Genomic DNA, 20,766 nt, shown 5'->3' with positions numbered 1-20,766 from the left:
GGAGCCTCTGCTGTATGTACACACTCGCACACAACACTGCACTCACCCTCAACGTACTAATGAAATATTCACTGTCGCAAAGAGAACACGTGTCCAAAACTACGTCATCTGACTGAACTCCCTAAATTCAGTTAGAGAAGCTCCTCTCTCTACTGTTCTGAACAGGTCACCTGCTTTTCACTAACTCTGGCACAGACACAAGCCTGTTGCCCAGCTGGAGGTAATTAAATGTCCTAAGGGTGCATATGAAACCTTTACTGTCCATGCAGTTCTGTTATGTGTATGTTGGGCCCTCAGAAATATAGACCATTTTCCCAACACCCTCTTCAGCTGTTTGGAACACCATGTTAAAACAGCAGATGAAGAAGATCTACTGCTCTCTGTGCATTATAGTATGGCACTTCTTTCATGGCAGTGAGGAATCTTTCAATGTGCTGAATCTCTCAAAAAGCATCCTTGAAGGGTGCCTGACTCTGCTGTTGTGAGGAGTCTTTAAAGAGCAGAGAGGAGGAGATAGTGTTGTTAAGTTTGTAGAGATGTGGAGCTAGGCCTCTCAGCCAGTCCAGACTGTTGTTTTTCTCCTCAGAGATTGCTGCTCACTTACTGATCTCTGTTTTTCACCCTCTGCGCTGACTGCTGATTGATATGAGGCGGCCAGAGGAGAGTGGAGACTGAGGGAAAAACGGGGAAGCAGCGTGGGATCTGAAAACCAGACTGTTCTCCACGCTACTCTCAGTGTTCATCACCCCTGTCTCTGTGTGTTCTCTAGGGTCTGAGGTTAAAATGGGTAGCTGTAAACGCCATTATGACTTTACACCAGGCACTTGCACAGAGAGTAGTCAGCCTGTGCCCAGCACATTCCCCCTTGTCCTCCCACTCGCCAAGTGTCCTTTTGGGTGATGGTGTAATTTTGTATAAAGTTTTATCGTTGTTGTTCTGAACCCATTGCCCACAAGTAGTTGTGGCGTTGTCAAGTTTGCAACCCCCCACCCCCATCCCATCCGTTGGCTGCGCCTAATCTACACTGTACTGACACATGCATGGCTTGAGATGCTGTCACTGGTGTGTCGCTAGCTACCTAGTTTCCATATCAACAGAACTGTCAGAGCAGAATAATTAAGTGATAATGCCCGAGAAGCCAGTGTTTGGAGGATATATTGTTTGTCAAGGGCCTCCAAACACCAACTTCGAGGGCATTATCACATTTATAGAATGGGTTACCAACATATTCAAATAAATAATTTACATATTTTCATTCAAAACGTTATTTTGATGAATTTATTCATCAAGTCCCGACACAAATCTAGGGTTGCTACCCAAGCCGGCTGGTCATTCGTTCTATCGGTTTGGTTGCTAGAGACACGGCCTGGTCGTTCAGTCTTTTTGTTCTGTATCTATGGACGCGACCCAGTCGTTCATTCAAAATGTTCCAATTGTCACGTTCGTCATATTAATGAGACCAAGGCACAGCGTGATATGAATACATTCTTCTTTAATAAACGAAGAACACTAAACAAAATAACAAAACAAACGTGACGCTACAGTATATAACACGAGTGCTGACATGCAACTACACATAGATAATAACCCCCAAAAAACAAAATGGCAACCTAAATAGGATCCCAAATCAGAGACAACGATAATCAGCTGTCTCTGATTGGGAACCAATTCAGGCCACCATAGACCTACATATACCTAGACATACTAAAACCCCATAGATATACATAAACCCTAGACAGGAGAAAAACACCTTGACAATGCAAAAACACCTTGACAGTACAAAAACACCTTGACAGTACAAAAACTAAACCAACCACCCTCGTCACACCCTGACCTAACCAAAATAATAAAGAAAACAAAGATAACTAAGGTCAGGGTGCGATATAACACGAGTGCTGACATGCAACTACACATAGATAATAACCCCCAAAAAACAAAATGGCAACCTAAATAGGATCCCAAATCAGAGACAACGATAATCAGCTGTCTCTGATTGGGAACCAATTCAGGCCACCATAGACCTACATATACCTAGACATACTAAAACCCCATAGATATACATAAACCCTAGACAGGAGAAAAACACCTTGACAATGCAAAAACACCTTGACAGTACAAAAACACCTTGACAGTACAAAAACTAAACCAACCACCCTCGTCACACCCTGACCTAACCAAAATAATAAAGAAAACAAAGATAACTAAGGTCAGGGTGCGACAGTACCCCCCCCCCCCCCCCCCCCCCCCCCCCCCCCAAAGGTGCGGACTCCTGGCCGCAAACCTAAACCTATATGGGAGGGTCTGGGTGGGCATCTAACCTCGGTAGCGGCTCTAGTTCTGGACGCCGCCCCCCTTCTTTACACTAAGTCCGCTTTTGTATCACTGACCCGTGGATCATCGTCGGAGGCTCTGGACTGCGGATCCTCGCCGTCGGCCCCGGACTGGGGCCCGTCGTTGGAGGTTCCGGACTGTGGCCCGTCGTTGGAGGTTCTGGTCTGTGAACTGTCGCCGGACGCTCTGGACTGGGTACTGTTGCCGGACGCTCTGGACTGGGTAATGTTGCCGGAAGCTCTGGACTGGGTACTGTCGGCGGACGCTCTGGACTGGGTACTGTCGGCGGACGCTCTGGACTGGGTAATGTTGCCGGACGCACTGTAGGCCTGGTGCGTGGTGCCGGCACTGGTGGTACCGGGCTGGGTACACGCACCTCAGGGTGAGTGCGAGGAGCAGGAACAGGGCGTACTGGGCTCTGAAGGCACACAGGAAGCCTGGTGCATGGTGTTGGCACTGGTGGTACTTGGCTGGTGACACGCACCTCAGCGTGAGTGCGGAGAGGAGGCACAGGATACACTGGACCATGGAGACGCATTGGAGATCCAGAACACAGAGCTGGCTCAATACGTCCTGGCTGGATGCCCATTCTAGCCCAGCAAATGCGAGGAGCTGGAATAGAGCGCTGGAGACACCGTGCGCATCTCTGCATAACACGGTGCCTGACCAGTTACCCACTCCCCACGTTAAGCATGAGGAGTTGGCTCAGGTCTCCTACCTGACTTAGCCAATCTCCTCGTGTGCCTCCCCCCCCAAAATAAATATTGGGGCTGCCTCTCGGGCTTCCGTGCTAGCCATGTACCTTCATACCTTCTCTGTTCCTCTATTCTCCTGTATTTCTCCTCGTAGTATCGCAGTTCCCCTTTCGCTGCCTCTAACTCCTCCTTAGGATGGCGATACTCCCCCGGCTGCGTCCAGGGTCCTGCTCCATCTAACAAAAACACCTAGACAATACAAAAACACCTAGACAATACATAAACACCTAGACAATACAAAAACACCTAGACAATACATAAACACCTAGACAATACAAAAACACCTAGACAATACAAAAACACCTAGACAATACAAAAACACCTAGACAATACAAAAACACCTAGACAATACAAAAACACCTAGACAATACATAAACACCTAGACAATACAAAAACACCTAGACAATACATAAACACCTAGACAATACAAAAACACCTAGACAATACATAAACACCTAGACAATACAAAAACACCTAGACAATACATAAACACCTAGACAATACAAAAACACCTAGACAATACAAAAACACCTAGACAATACAAAAACACCTAGACAATACAAAAACACCTAGACAATACAAAAACACCTAGACAATACATAAACACCTAGACAATACATAAACACCTAGACAATACATAAACACCTAGACAATACATAAACACCTAGACAATACAAAAACACCTAGACAATACATAAACACCTAGACAATACAAAAACACCTAGACAATACATAAACACCTAGACAATACATAAACACCTAGACAATACATAAACACCTAGACAATACAAAAACACCTAGACAATACATAAACACCTAGACAATACAAAAACACCTAGACAATACATAAACACCTAGACAATACATAAACACCTTGACAGTACAAAAACACCTTGACAGTACAAAAACTAAACCAACCACACTCGTCACACCCTGACCTAACCAAAATAATAAAGAAAACAAAGATAACTAAGGTCAGGGCGTGACACCAATGCCATACTGGCTGGAAATATTCTCATCCCTTGCTTGCTAGCTAGCCAACTACGGCTAACTTATTCTGAAGCTAGAATAACAGCAAAGTAGCTGCATTTTCATTTGTTTAATCTGTTTTCTAGTGGCATTTATTTGGATACATCCATAACAATGAGCTAATGAGGCGCGATTTCAGCCTCATTTCATTTGACCTTTTTTCAATTTACATTGCAGCGTATATATCCATACAAATTATGCCAGCTGATTTCATAATTTCGACTGTCTGAGAAATGCTGCCTGCCTGTCTGTCTCATCCCGACTCCCGACACATTAATTACTATGGGACAGTTGGAGATCGAATTTGAATGGAACAGAGTAATTTTAATGTCATAGATTTAGCCGTGGTAACTTGTGGAATAGACACCGGCTGGAATGCGGTTTTACCCAATCGGCATTCAGGATTAGACCCACACGTTGTATAACATTTGATTAACACTTAATATACTGTACATCATCATGAACATCTTGTAACGGTTTTCTTCCGTGGAAGGAGAGGAGGACCAAAATGCAACGTGGTTAGTGTTCAACATGTTTAATATAGATGATAAACGAGAACACTTACAAAATACAAAACAACAAATGTGAAAACAGTCCTATCTGGCGCATAGACACAAAGACAGAAGACAACCACCCACAAAATCCAACATAAAACAGGCTACCTAAATATGGTTCCCAATCAGAGACAATGACAAACACCTGCCTCTGATTGAGAACCATATCAGGCCAAACAACAAACCCAACATAGAAACACAAAACATAGAATGCCCACTCAGCTCACGTCCTGACCAACACTAAAACACAAAAGAACTATGGTCAGTGACACTTTCGGTCTGGTTGGCTGATATGTTCAGCAGAGAGAAGCAGAATGACCAGCCTGGTCTCATAGACTAGATGTAACATAGTAAATGTAAATCTGGCACAGTCAAATTAGTATCTTATGTTACGTTTGGTAGGGTTATATACAGTGCCTTGCGAAAGTATTCGGCCCCCTTGAACTTTGCGACCTTTTGCCACATTTCAGGCTTCAAACATAAAGATATAAAACTGTATTTTTTTGTGAAGAATCAACAACAAGTGGGACACAATCATGAAGTGGAACGACATTTATTGGATATTTCTAATTTTTTTAACAAATCAAAAACTGAAAAATTGGGCGTGCAAAATTATTCAGCCCCTTTACTTTCAGTGCAGCAAACTCTCTCCAGAAGTTCAGTGAGGATCTCTGAATGATCCAATGTTGACCTAAATGACTAATGATGATAAATACAATCCACCTGCGTGTAATCAAGTCTCCGTATAAATGCACCTGCACTGTGATAGTCTCAGAGGTCCGTTAAAAGCGCAGAGAGCATCATGAAGAACAAGGAACACACCAGGCAGGTCCGAGATACTGTTGTGAAGAAGTTTAAAGCCGGATTTGGATACAAAAAGATTTCCCAAGCTTTAAACATCCCAAGGAGCACTGTGCAAGCGATAATATTGAAATGGAAGGAGTATCAGACCACTGCAAATCTACCAAGACCTGGCCGTCCCTCTAAACTTCCAGCTCATACAAGGAGAAGACTGATCAGAGATGCAGCCAAGAGGCCCATGATCACTCTGGATGAACTGCAGAGATCTACTGCTGAGCTGGGAGACTCTGTCCATAGGACAACAATCAGTCGTATATTGCACAAATCTGGCCTTTATGGAAGAGTGGCAAGAAGAAAGCCATTTCTTAAAGATATCCATAAAAAGTGTTGTTTAAAGTTTGCCACAAGCCACCTGGGAGACACACCAAACATGTGGAAGAAGGTGCTCTGGTCAGATGAAACCAAAATAGAATTTTTTGGCAACAATGCAAAACGTTATGTTTGGCGTAAAAGCAACACAGCTGAACACACCATCCCCACTGTCAAACATGGTGGTGGCAGCATCATGGTTTGGGCCTGCTTTTCTTCAGCAGGGACAGGGAAGATGGTTAAAATTGATGGGAAGATGGATGGAGCCAAATACAGGACCATTCTGGAAGAAAGCCTGATGGAGTCTGCAAAAGACCTGAGACTGGGACGGAGATTTGTCTTCCAACAAGACAATGATCCAAAACATAAAGCAAAATCTACAATGGAATGGTTCAAAAATAAACATATCCAGGTGTTAGAATGGCCAAGTCAAAGTCCAGACCTGAATCCAATCGAGAATCTGTGGAAAGAACTGAAAACTGCTGTTCACAAATGCTCTCCATCCAACCTCACTGAGCTCGAGCTGTTTTGCAAGGAGGAAAAAATTTCAGTCTCTCGATGTGCAAAACTGTTAGAGACATACCCCAAGCGACTTACAGCTGTAAACGCAGCAAAAGGTGGCGCTACAAAGTATTAACTTAAGGGGGCTGAATAATTTTGCACGCCCAATTTTTCAGTTTTTGATTTGTTAAAAAAGTTTGAAATATCCAATAAATGTCGTTCCACTTCATGATTGTGTCCCACTTGTTGTTGATTCTTCACAAAAAAATACAGTTTTATATCTTTATGTTTGAAGCCTGAAATGTGGCAAAAGGTCGCAAAGTTCAAGGGGGCCGAATACTTTCGCAAGGCACTGTAAGACAGAAGGTTACTTAATTTACTGCAGCAGGGTAAATCAGGGTCACACAGAGTGTTTATTAGTAGTCTTAAACAAATCTACTTGGAAACAAAAGCATACACCTCACAGACATGTTCATGGGCAACAACAACAAATAGAAGACACTTGTACCATGTCAGATATAGATTAGAATGTATAAAAAATGTAATTTGCATCCCAATATAACACTCTAAATGCATCACAGAAGATTGAAATATAACTAAACCGTTTGACATAAAAACATCAGATTTTCAGAGTAAATGTTTTTTTTTTTTATGAATTAAAAATTATGAAAACATTTATAACATTCCACCCATGAGCCCATTAGAGGGAGATTTGGTCATTTGACTGCAAGAAAGGGCTACAGGAAAAATGAAAGGCGGGTGGCTGGTGGGGGTGGATTGGTGGACATATAACGCAAACGTCTAGCAACCCAAATGTAAGTGTTAGCCACCTAGCTACCTAGCTAACGTTAGCCACAACAAATTGGAATTCATAACATATCATACCTATTGCAAATTCGTAACATACTGTACACATTGTAAGTCCTAACATACGAAATGGATGATGGACATCCACAAATTAATACATAACATACAAAACGTAAAATATCATACAAAATGGAGATAGACAGATTTACATTTACTATGTTACATTTACACCTGAGTCCAGGTTCCAGCGACAGAGGGGAGTGGCTGCATCAACGACCCTCCCTCCAACCCAACTCCATCCCTTCCTCAGTCGGCAGCAGCAACACAGGTAGGCCTAGTGTATACTAAAATATCCTCACCAGCCAGCCATATATCTTGATTTAAATTATTAAGTTATTATTTAAAAGCATTGAAGAGAAATCACAATCAGTGAAAAAAAACAAATCGAGCTAGCTAAGATTTACATCAATCATCAACATCAATGATCAGCTGGTAGCCCACCCTCTTTTCCCAATGTCAATCACGTCTTTAGGAAGCACTGTTACTAGCTTGCTTACAATTTGTGATGAGTGTGTTGTTGCCGAAATAAATAGGCCTATGCCCTTTTTTCAGTTTGAGCACCTACCCCCTGAAAGGTCTGTGCAGAACCATGCATTACACCATGTTTCCCAATGTACTAAAGCTGTCTATCTAGCATGGTTCTGGAAGGCAAGATCCACAGTTACACTGTGGTTTAAAGGGTGTTTAAATCTACTTGTGTGGGGCAATGGAATTATTATGGAAGAAATAAGGTGATTTGTAGCAAAAGTGTGAAACAGACTATTGAAACGTATGTAAAAGTTGGAAGTGTATTAAAGTTTAAGTATATACTGGGCACACTGGTTAAATCAACGTGGTTTCCACGTCATTTCAATGGAATTACTTTGAACCAAAGTGGAATAGACGTTGAATTGACTTCTGTGCCCAGTGGGTACACTAGGCCTATAACAGGAGTGAAGATAGCTGGTGTGTTGGCAAACCCTGCTATGTGCGATGAATGAATGTCTGTCCATGAATGTCTGTGGAAGTTCCTAGGCTGACTGAGGGATGAATGTGCAGCACCTGTCTCTGTCAAGTTAGTGGAGCAGCTGGCAGGAGCCGTCCCATTCCCCATTCCTCCACCCCCGCATGCCCTTTATCATGCCCACAACACAAACTCCATCCCCTCATTCCTCAGCCAGACCAGGGGGGGGGGGGTGGAGAGGAGGTGGTTGGATTCCCTTCTGATCAAAGGGAAATAGTCTACTGCCCACTTCTGGCCATCCATGGTCTCACGCCAACTCTACATTTCTCGTTGCACTAGCTGAGTTTCAATGCTTTCTCATTGTACAAAATATAACCCCAATATGCCATTTTTTTGTAAGCAATACAACAACAAAAAAAAAACTGTTATTGTCACAGATAATTTAAAACATATGATTCTTTATTTGACTATTTTCTACATTGTATAATACTAGTAATGACATCAAAATGATGAAATAGCACATGGAATCATGTAGAAACTTAAAAAAGTGTTAAATAACAAATATATTTTAGATTCTTCAAAGTAGCCACCCTTTGCCTTGATTACACTCTTGGCATTCTCTCAACCAGCTTCTCCTGGAATGCTTTTCCAACAGTCTTGAAGGAGTTCCCACATATGCTGAGCACTTGTTGGCTGCTTTTCCTTCGCTCTGCGGTCCAACTCATCCCAAACCATCTCAATTGGGTTGAGGTCTGGTGATTGTGCAGGCCAGGTCATTTGATGCAGCACTCCATCACTCTCCTTCTTGGTCAAATAGCCCTTACACAGCCTGGAGGTGTGTTGGGTCATTGTCCTGTTGAAAAACAACTGATTGGCCCACTAAGCGCAAACCAGATGGGAGGGTGTATCGCTGCAGAATGCTGTGGTAGCCATGCTGGTTAAGTGTGCCTTCAATTCTAAATAAATCACAGACAGTGTCACCAGCAAAGCACCCCCACACCATCCCACCTCCTCCTCCATGCTTCGCGGTGGGAACCACACATGCGGAAATTATCCGTTCACCTACTCTGTGTCTCACAAAGACACGTCGGTTGGAACCAAAAATCTCCAATTTGGACTCATCAGAGACATTTCCACCGGTCTGATGTCCATTGCTCGTGTTTCTTGGCACAAGCAAGTCTCTTCTTCTTATTGGTGTCCTTTAGTAATCGTTACTTTGCAGCAATTTGACCATGAATGCCTGATTCATGCAGTCTCCTCTGAACAGTTGATATTGAGATGTGTCTGTTCCTTGAACTCTGTGAAGCATTTATTTGGGCTGCAATCTGAGGTGCAGTTAACTCTAATGAACTTATCTTCTGCAGCAGAGGTAACTCTGAGTCTTCCTTTCATGTGGTTGTCCTCATGAGAGCCAGTTTCATCATTGCGCTTGATTGTGTTGCAACTGCACTTGAAGAAACTTTCAAAGTTCTTGAAATGTTCTGTATTGACTGACCTTCATGTCTTAAAGTAATGAGGGACTGTCATTTCACTTTGCTTATTTGAGCTGTTCTTGCCATAACATGGACTTGGTCTTTTACCAAATAGGGCTGTCTTCTGTACACCCCCCCCCCCCCCCCCCCCCCCCCCTACCTTGTCACAACACAACTGATTGTCTCAAACGCATTAAGAGGGAAAGAAATTCCACAAATTAACTTTTAACAAGGCACATCTGTTAATTGAAATGCATTGCAGGTGACTATCTCATGAAGCTGCTTGAGAGAATGCCAAGAGTGTGCAAAACTGTCCTCAAGGCAAAGGGTGACTACTTTGAAGAATCTCAAATATAAAATACATTTTGATTTGTTTTACACTTTTTTGGTTACTACATGATTCCATATATGTTATTTCATAGTTTGATGTCTTCACTATTATTATACAATGTGGAAAATAGTTTAAAAAAAGAAAAACCTTGGATGAGTAGGTGTGTGCAAACTTTTGACTGGTACTGAATGTATTAAGTAAGAAGAATTAAGAATTAAGAATTAAGTAAGAAGTAGTCAAGCGAGATAATGTCAAGCAGAAATAATGAGAGCAGTCATTTCTGGTGTTAATCATGCTTGATGACTTTATTAAGAGTATGGCTCAACTCTACTCTCATCTGTCCTTTTTGAGCTTTTACATGCAATGCCCATGGAGGTGATAATAGCAAGAGCAGCCTGTGGTGGTTTGGGGCTCATTCTCTATCTCATTATAGACTCTGCAGGGGTGACAGGTGGCTCTGACCATTCTGAAGCAGCAATAAGAATAGTAACAAGCATAGCAACCTGTCTCCCCATCAGGCCCAGAGATAATGAGACAGCCGGTACAGGGGTGTGTCATTAGAAAAACACTCTGGGTGTCCTCATTATAATTATACTGCCTTAGGTGGATATGATGGTGCTGGAAATAAGGCGGCCATGTGAATGGACACTACGATTTTGTGTTTGCTCTCTGGATTGATCTCTAGCAATTGTTCAATAAAACATGTCTTATCGGCTTAGAAAGTATTTTACGTTCTCCCATCCCTGTATATTTAATGTATTACCAATTCATATTCTGTGTTGTTATGATTAGGGAGTTTGTACTAGTTGGCAAGTAAATAATCAAGTTCATACTCACCAGAAGAGGGCAGTGGAAGACTATCTAACAGTCACATTAGGCTTCAGAGACGCTCCTTCACTGGTCCTAACACATCTACTGCCTCCTTTTGCTTGTCGTTAAATCTGGATCGTCTTATTCCCTCCTCTCTTTCTCAGTGGCGATGAAGGATAATGTTAATCAGTGGTAATCTTCATCACCCCGTTTAGTTTCTTGTTTCACCTCAACTATGAGATACAATGTTTAGGTTCAGCAAGCCCCATTTAGCATGAATGATGTGACCATTCATCCACAGCCTGTTGTAGGCACATACCCTAATGATCCTATTTGCAATCAACTGCAGATACAAAAAAGCAGGGCTACTCAAGTAGGGGAGACCGGAGATGGTTGGAACACTTTTAGATATTTTTTGTTTGAGTTACTACATTCAAAATGTGATGGGAACAACCTCCATCTGCCTGCTACAAATTGGTATTGGTATTATCACTCTAAATCAATTAGACAAGGTGTGACTTTGTCTCAAATGCAAGGAGTGAAATGTTACAATTTACCCCACCTCATGGGTCAGCTGTAACAGGGCTTGCAGTGAAATGTAACAGTTTAAATCATGACATGCAACAAGAAATTGAAAGCCTTTATTGAGAACATGAGAACAATATTGTGTAACATTTGTGTTGCAAAAATAAGGTCATAATTCAAATCATAAAATGTATATCATTTTTACACTCCGTTAACTGGCCCTTCTCAACTAAACAACAACATCTGTACTAAACAACTGAATATGTGTGTGTGTGCGTGCATGCGTGCGCGAGTGAGTGAATTTGAGAGAGATAGAGCAGTGGTGAGTGTGTGTGAATGTTGGACATGTTCACTCAGACAGAGTCACAGTTGTGACAGTGGGATGGTAGTCCTGCGGCATATGCTTGGGGAAAATGACTTTCTTACTAAATCTGATGTTTATCAATAAAATCTGCAGAGTTTATCGAAGGGTCTTGCTTCTTCACATGAGGGTTGAGGAATAAACTGAGCATGTGCACAGTGGGTCACATGACTTTAGCTTGTTCCTGATTGGAGATATTGAGAGTGTTACAACCATCCCCGGTCTCCCCTACAGTCGTTTTTTAGGAGGTCCGGTCACACCTATTTCCTAGGTGGCAAAGGTCCGAATGGATATTGTCACTTATCGGCGTAGTAACAAACCCTCCCCATGTAACCCCAAACTGTTCACACCTTTTTTGTTGGCAGAGAGCACATTTTGCAGTTTTAAGGCACATTTCCTGCAGTTCTACACATTTTGCAGTTTTAATTAAGGCACATTTCCTGCAGTTCGACACATTTTGCAGTTTTAAGGCACATTTCCTGCAGTTCTACACATTTTGCAGTTTTAAGGCACATTTCCTGCAGTTCTACACATTTTGCAGTTTTAAGGCACATTTCCTGCAGTTCTACACATTTTGCATGGGGCTGTGATTTTTTTGTATTCTGTTTTAAAGCTTATTTCTGGCAATTCTACAAGTTTTTTCATGTCTTATGTGTGTGTTTACATGATACTAGGGGTCAAAGCCCGACCAGGTTTTTGTAGTCGGGAACCGCAGTCTGTATTGACCCCGTTCTGCCAGCTGAGTATGGAGGCAATAGAGATGTGATAGCTCACCAATAAATTCAGTTTGAGATTTTTGGCATCACCCAACAGTTAAAAAAACAACAAAGTGTTAGAATTCTGCTGTTTCATGTTGTTGAAGTTGAGTCCATTCTAAGGTTTCCAGGAAAATCTGCCCGTTGACACTTATCTTTGTTGTGAGAGCCCATTTAGGTCTATGGTCCTGAATGAGCTTAGCCGAGGTGCTGTCAATGTCTTTGTTAGATTCCCTTTTAGAAATGAACAAACGTTATAATATCTGTCCGCATTATACATAATTATCAATATCAGCATTCATTTGAATATGGTCTGTCATTAGATTTATTTCTCCAATAAATGTATGATTTTATAAGATGATAATAAAGACAGATGTCAAAAATAACAACATACCATATGCCATAGATCTTCAAGTTAATATATATTGTTGATAACTAGAGGAGCCTCCAGTTTTGGAGAATAATTCATAAACGAATTTCAAATCAATCCTGCTCTGTGAAGTGTCAAAACCAGCGTGTGTTGGTGCAGAAAAAAATATGGTTTCTAGCAGTGAAACTAGATCAAAGTCTGTTTGTTTTTCTTTTTGATTCATCTCTTGCGTTCTCTGTATTCCATCTCTCTCTTTATAAGACAGACAAGGCTATGCTTTAAGGGGTCTGAGAGTAGCCTACCCATCAGACCCCCTCTACCCCCGCGCCCAAACACACAGGCCAACCACAACACAAACGGAGCACAGACGGAACACAGAAAGGGGTGTTTCTAGACTGGCGAGGGTTAAAACCTACAGCCACCTGTCCAACCAGACATGTCCATTCTTCCTCCTTTAATGACCTCCCTGAACAGGAGAAGAGCGGAGAGAGAAAGGAATAGACACCCAGACTCAGGAAAGATCGCTCCATTCTGACATTAATCACTACCTACCTGAATAAGATCAGTCAGGATCAGGAGGGTCAAACAGCTATGGGAATAAAACACATGTAATAGCAAACTATTAACAATGACATGGGATGAAGCTGTGGGTTTTGAAGAGGGAGCACGGTTTTATTGAGAGACAGTGGTGGGCAGACAGACAGGGGAGGTTGAGCTAGCTGGAGCTCCACTAGCTAGAGCCAATTAGAGCTAACACATATGACACACTTGACTCCCTCGTTTGAACCGTGGGCTGGGATAATGGGCCTCTTCCTGCAGCTCAATCGATGACACCGAGTCCCTGGGCGGACATCTACCTCACTACACACACACACACACACACACACACACACACACACACACACACACACACACACACACACACACACACACACACACACACACACACACACACACACACACACACACACACACACACACACACACACACACACACACACACACACACACACACACACACACACACACACACACACACACACACACACACACACACACACACACACACACACACACAGACACACACACACAGACACACACACACACACACACACAGAGAGAGCATCTACCGCCTGTCAGGAAGGCAAATGTCAGCTCTCTCTTGTACACGTGGACACAATCAATCAAATTCAATCAAATTTATTTATGAAGCCCTTTTTACATCAGCAGATGTCACAAAGTGCTATACAGAAACCCAGTCTAAAAAGCCCAACAGCAAGCAATGCAGATACACACACACACACAATAAATTGTAGGATAACAGATGGACAGATAGACACACACAAATACATACTCACAGATAAACATACACAAATAACACAAGAGCCTTTCAGAAAGATGTTCCATTCTACAGCCAGCCATAAGCAACAAAGCATGCCTCCATCTATCCCCAGGGGCGTTCCTGGACTGTCTGAGGGCAGCCGTGTCATGGGGATTACACACATATTAATGCATATGTAACATACTGTATATAAGCCCACTGCTATAGAAAGGCCTCTGTCTGTGAGATACAGTTACTGACTAGGATCAGATACCTCTCTGCTGTTATTAGTCAAGACGTCAAGACGCTGTCATATGGTAATGTAGTACTGTAGAGTAACCATACCATGCATACTCATGAGTAATTTTAAAATAGGCAAAATGAGAAGAAAACTAACCAAATCCAACTGAACCAATGGTCAGTTTTTCCACAGTAACTCCAGGGCTGGCTAACAGTATTGTGAGAGCAATGTGACAGACGAGAGGTGTGTGTGCTTGTGTGTGTATGTGTGTGTGTGTGGTGTGCGTGTACATGTGTGTGTGTGTGTGTGTGTGTGTGTGTGTGTGTGTGTGTGTGTGTGTGTGTGTGTGTGTGTGTGTGTGTATGTGTGTGTGTGTATGTGTGTGTGTGTGTGTGTGTGGTGTGCGTGTACATGTGTGTGTGTGTGTGTGTGTGTTTGTGTGTGTGTGTGTGTGTGTGTGTGTGTGTGTGTGTGTGTGTGTGTGTGTGTGTGTGTGTGTGTGTGTGTGTGTGTGTGTGTGTGTGTGTGTCAGTGGGGACCATCCTCAGTAAATTTCATAAAAGTTAAAATAGAGAAACATTAAAAAAGATCAAACTAAATATATTCACACGTCACCAAATAATTGATTAAAACACACTGTTTGCAATGAAGGTCGACAGTAGCCTCAACAGCACTCTGTAGGGTAGCACCATGGTGTAGCCATGGACGTCTTCCAACCTATTAGAGCTCTTATAGCATGAACTGACATGTTGTCCACCCAATTAAAGGATCAAAGAATTAATCTATTACTAAAAGCATAAGCTACAGCTAGCTAGCACTGCAAAGCATGAAATGTGGTGAGTAGTTGACTCAAAGAGAGAGAAAAACAATAGTTCAACAGTTTTCATCAAATTAATTTATTCAAAAAGAAGGAGAAGAAAGAGAAAGAGAGCTAGCCATATTTCGTTGTATTTTTTTTACTTTCACTTACTTAGCTAGGGAATGCAGCTAACTTGTTTAGCCTACTCAAACACCCGGCTCAAACGGAGAGGAATGCTATGTTAGTTAGCTAGCTATGGCTATTCAACACTGGAACTTTTCCAAGTCAAGGTAAGCTTGAGGTTTTATTAATTTATTGCCACCGGGGTCCACCAATGTAACTGCTAAACTGTTTTCTGTACACTGTACTGCATGATTGTAGCGGGTTTACTAACGTGTTAGTTCTTGGAGCTATGTTGACTATGAGGTTAGCTAATATGGTGACAACGATGCAGGCTGTGTGTAGCGGTTAGCGGTTATGATATGAAGCTTTGACTTGGAAAGGTTTTTTCACCTGGTCACAGACAGCTGTTGTGTAGTGCAATTCAGTCCACAAGCGAAAAGAATAGGTGAGAGGAGGAGAGTGCCTAGATTCAAAAAATAATTATACAATGAGCAAAGTGATCATCCTGTTTTGTATGTGGCTGCTATGAAAGTGAACTGTATTTGCGGGTGATCAGGAGTGTATTTAATTCCGCCAATTCTGTTAAAAAACGTTTCTTAAAGAGAAGCAAACAGAACAAAACATACCTGCAACAAAACAGACTCTTGTTTACAACTGTTTTGACTAATGATTACACCCTAGATCAACTAGATGCAGACAAAAGTGTGCAAGGCGGTATTCAATCAATCAATCAAATGTATTTATAAAGCCTTTTTTACATCAGCCGATGTCACAAAGTGCTGTACAGGAACCGATCCTAAAACCCCAAACAGCAAGCAATGTAGATGTCGAAGCACGGCAGCTAGGAAAAACTCCCTAGAAAGGCCAGAACCTAGGACGAGACCTAGAGAGGAACCAGGCTCTGAGGTGTGGCCAGTCCTCTTAAATACTCCAGATATAACAGACTGACACTAGCCCCCCAACACATAAAATATTGCAGCATAAATACTGGAGGCTGAGACTAGAGGGGTCGGGAGACACTGTGGCCCTGTCCGACAATATCCCCGGACAGAGCCAAAAAGGCAGGATATAACCCCACCCACTTTGCCAAGGCACAGCCCCCACACCACTAGAGGGATATCTTCAACCACCAACCTTCTACCCTGAGACAAGGCTGGGTATAGCCCACGAAGACCTCCCCCACGACATGAACCCGAGGGGGGCGCCAACCCAGACAGGAAAATCATGTCAGTAACTTAACCCACTCAAGTGACGCACCCCTCCCAGGGACGGCATGGAAGAGCACCAGTAAGCCAGTGACTCAGCCCCCGTAATAGGGTTAGAGGCAGAGAATCCCAGTGGAGAGAGGGGAACCGGCCAGCCAGAGACAGCAAGGGCAGTTCGTCGCAACAGTGCCTTTCCGTTCACCTTCACACCCCTGGGCCAGACTACACTCAATCATAGAACCCACTGAAGAGAGTCTTCAATAAAGATTTAAATGTCGAGACCGAGTCTGCATCTCTCACATGGGTAGGCAGACCATTCCATAAAAATGGAACTCTATAGGAGAAAGCCCTGCCTCCAGCTGTTTGCTCTAGGGACAGTAAGGAGGCCTGCGTTTTGTGACCGTAGCGTACGCATATGTACGGCAGGACTAAATCGGAAAGATAGGTTTGCAAGCTTTGTATGCTTTGTAAGCCAGTGTAGATAGCCTTGCACTGGAATAATATGATCACATTTTTTGGTTCTTGTCAAGATTCTAGCAGCCGTGTTTAGCACTAACTTAAGTTTATTTAGTGCTTTATCCGGGTAACCGAAAAGTAGAGCATTTCAGTAGTCTAATCCAGAAGTGACAAAAGCATGGATTAATTTGTCTGCATAATTTTTGGACAGAAAGTTTCTGATTGTTACAAAGATAGAAAAAATCTGTCCTTGAAATATCCTTGATATGTTTGTCAAAAGAGAGATCAGGGTCCAGAGTGAAGCAGATGTCCTTCACAGTTTTAGTTGAGATGACTGTACAACCATCAAGATTAATTGTCAGAGCCAACAGAAGATCTCTTTGTTTCTTGGGACCAAGAACTAGCATCTCTTGTCATGTTGTCTTGTCTCTGTCCTTTCCCTTCACCCTGTCTCCCTCTGCTGGTCGTGTCAGGTTACCTTTTCTCCCCTTCTTTCCCCCAGCTGTTCCCTGTCTCCTCCTACCTACCCATTCACCCCGTTCCCCACCTGTTCCCTTTTTTCCCTCTGATTAGGTCCCTATATCTCTCTCTGTTTCTGCTCCTGTCCTTGTCGGATTCTTGTTTGTTTGTGTCATTCATGCCTGAACCAGACTGTCGTCATGTTTGCTGTAACCTTGTCCTGTCCTGTCGGAATCTGCCGGTCTATCTGAGCCTACCTATGTTTTGTTATTAAAGAAGCTCTGTTTAAGTTAGTTCGCTTTTGGGTCCTCATTCACTCACCATAACAGAAGAATCCGACCAAGAATGGACCCAGCGACTTCGGATCCTCTCCACTCAGCCGTCGGGATCCAGGGAGCGATGCTAGGCAGACACGAGCAGGAAGTGTCTGCTGCTCGACATGCCGTTGAGACCCTGGCCACCCAAGTCTCCAACCTCACAGAACAGGTTCACCATCTCCGCCTCGATCCACCGGCCACTTCCAGGGCTTTCGAATCTCCGGAGCCCAGAATCAATAACCCGCCGTGTTACTCTGGGGAGCCCACTGAATGCCGCTCGTTCCTCACCCAGTGTGATATTGTGTTTTCTCTCCAGCCCAACACTTACTCCAGGAGCACTGCTCGTGTCGCCTACGTCATATCTCTCCTTATTGGACGGGCTCGTGAGTGGGGCACGGCAATCTGGGAGGCAAGGGCTGAGTGTACTAACCAGTATCAGGACTTTAAGGAGGAGATGATACGGGTTTTTGATCGATCTGTTTTTGGGGAGGAGGCTTCCAGGGCCCTGTCTTCCCTATGTCAAGGTAATCGATCCATAACAGACTACTCTATTGAGTTTCGCACTCTTGCTGCCTCCAGTGGCTGGAACGAGCCGGCTTTGCTCGCTCGTTTTCTGGAGGGTCTCCGCGCAGAGGTAAAGGATGAGATTCTCTCCCGGGAGGTCCCTTCCAGCGTGGATTCCCTGATTGAACTCGCTATTCGCATTGAGCGACGGGTTGATCTGCGTCACCGAGCTCGTGGAAAGGAGCTCGCGTTCTCCGTTGCCCCCCTCTCCGCATCACTACCATCTTCCTCTGCCGGCTCGGGAGCTGAGCCTATGCAGCTGGGAGGTATCCGCATCTCGACTAAGGAGAGGGAACGGAGAATCACCAACCGCCTCTGTCTCTATTGCGGTTCTGCTGGTCATTTTGTCACTTCATGTCCAGTAAAAGCCAGAGCTCATCAGTAAGCGGAGGGCTACTGGTGAGCGCTACTACTCCTGTCTCTCCTTCAAGATCCTGCACTACCTTGTCGGTCCATCTACGCTGGACCGGTTCGTCAGCTTCCTGCAGTGCCTTAATAGACTCTGGGGCGGAGGGCTGTTTTATGGACGAGACCTGGGCTCGGGAACATGACATTCCTCTCAGACAGTTAAGGGAGTCCACGGCCTTGTTCGCCCTGGATGGTAGTCCTCTCCCCAGGATTCAGCGTGAGACGCTACCTTTAACCCTCACTGTTTCTGGTAATCATAGCGAAACCATTTCTTTTTTGATTTTTCGTTCACCTTTTACACCTGTTGTTTTGGGCCATCCCTGGCTAGTTTGTCATAATCCTTCCATTAATTGGTCTAGTAATTCTATCCTCTCCTGGAACGTCTCTTGTCATGTGAAATGTTTAATGTCTGCTATCCCTCCTGTTTCCTCTGTCTCTTCTTCACAGGAGGAGCCTGGTGATTTGACAGGGGTGCCGGAGGAATATCACGATCTGCGCACGGTGTTCAGTCGGTCCAGGGCCACCTCTCTTCCTCCACACCGGTCGTATGATTGTAGTATTGATCTCCTTCCGGGAACCACTCCCCCCCGGGGTAGACTATACTCTCTGTCGGCTCCCGAACGTAAGGCTCTCGAGGATTATTTGTCTGTAGCTCTTGACGCCGGTACCATAGTCCCCTCCTCCTCTCCCGCCGGAGCGGGGTTTTTTTTTGTCAAGAAGAAGGACGGGTCTCTGCGCCCCTGCATAGATTATCGAGGGCTGAATGACATAACAGTTAAGAATCGTTATCCGCTTCCTCTTATGTCTTCAGCCTTCGAGATCCTGCAGGGAGCCAGGTTTTTCACTAAGTTGGACCTTCGTAAAGCTTACCATCTCGTGCGCATCAGGGAGGGGGACGAGTGGAAGACGGCGTTTAACACTCCGTTAGGGCACTTTGAATACCGGGTTCTTCCTTTCGGCCTCGCTAACGCTCCAGCTGTCTTTCAGGCATTAGTCAATGATGTCCTGAGAGACATGCTGAACATCTTTGTTTTCGTTTACCTTGACGATATCCTGATTTTTTCACCGTCACTCCAGATTCATGTTCAGCACGTTCGACGTGTCCTCCAGCGCCTTTTAGAGAATTGTCTTTTTGTGAAGGCTGAGAAGTGCACTTTTCATGCCTCCTCCGTCACATTTCTCGGTTCTGTTATTTCCGCTGAAGGCATTAAGATGGATCCCGCTAAAGTCCAAGCTGTCATTGATTGGCCCGTCCCTAAGTCACGCGTCGAGCTGCAGCGCTTTCTCGGCTTCGCGAACTTCTATCGTCGTTTCATCCGTAATTTCGGTCAGGTGGCCGCTCCTCTCACAGCCCTTACTTCTGTCAAGACGTGCTTTAAGTGGTCCGTTTCCGCCCAGGGAGCTTTTGATCTCCTCAAGAATCGTTTTACATCCGCTCCTATCCTTGTTACACCTGACGTCTCTAGACAGTTCGTTGTCGAGGTTGACGCGTCAGAGGTGGGCGTGGGAGCCATTCTTTCTCAGCGCTCCCTCTCTGACGACAAGGTCCACCCATGCGCGTATTTTTCTCATCGCCTGTCGCCGTCGGAACGTAACTATGATGTGGGTAACCGCGAACTGCTCGCCATCCGGTTAGCCCTAGGCGAATGGCGACAGTGGTTGGAGGGGGCGACCGTTCCTTTTGTCGTTTGGACTGACCATAGGAACCTTGAGTACATCCGTTCTGCCAAACGACTTAATGCGCGTCAGGCGCGTTGGGCGCTGTTTTTCGCTCGTTTCGAGTTCGTGATTTCTTATCGTCCGGGCTCTAAGAACACCAAGCCTGATGCTTTGTCTCGTCTCTTCAGTTCTTCAGTAGCCTCCACTGACCCCGAGGGGATTCTCCCTGAGGGGCGTGTTGTCGGGTTGACTGTCTGGGGAATTGAGAGGCAGGTAAAACAAGCGCTCACTCACACTCCGTCGCCGCGCGCTTGTCCTAGGAACCTTCTTTTCGTTCCCGTTCCTACTCGTCTGGCCGTTCTTCAGTGGGCTCACTCTGCCAAGTTAGCCGGCCACCCTGGCGTTCGGGGTACGCTTGCTTCCATTCGCCAGCGTTTTTG

The 20,766-nt window shown here is 44.2% G+C and overlaps 1 long non-coding RNA gene across 1 annotated transcript in view; it reads left to right on the top strand.

Annotated features, from left to right (window-relative positions):
- The window catches only part of LOC149971382 (uncharacterized), a 170,005-nt gene that overhangs the window by 46,004 nt on the left and 103,235 nt on the right, over positions 1-20,766 (top strand). The window lies entirely within an intron of this gene.

Source organism: Oncorhynchus mykiss, chromosome 26 (genome assembly GCF_057628025.1).
Source record: "Oncorhynchus mykiss isolate SJ-2025 chromosome 26, ASM5762802v1, whole genome shotgun sequence".
Lineage (NCBI taxonomy): Eukaryota > Metazoa > Chordata > Actinopteri > Salmoniformes > Salmonidae > Oncorhynchus > Oncorhynchus mykiss.
The sequence above is the reverse complement of the archived record's forward strand: the minus strand, read 5'-3'. Positions and strand labels throughout refer to the sequence as shown.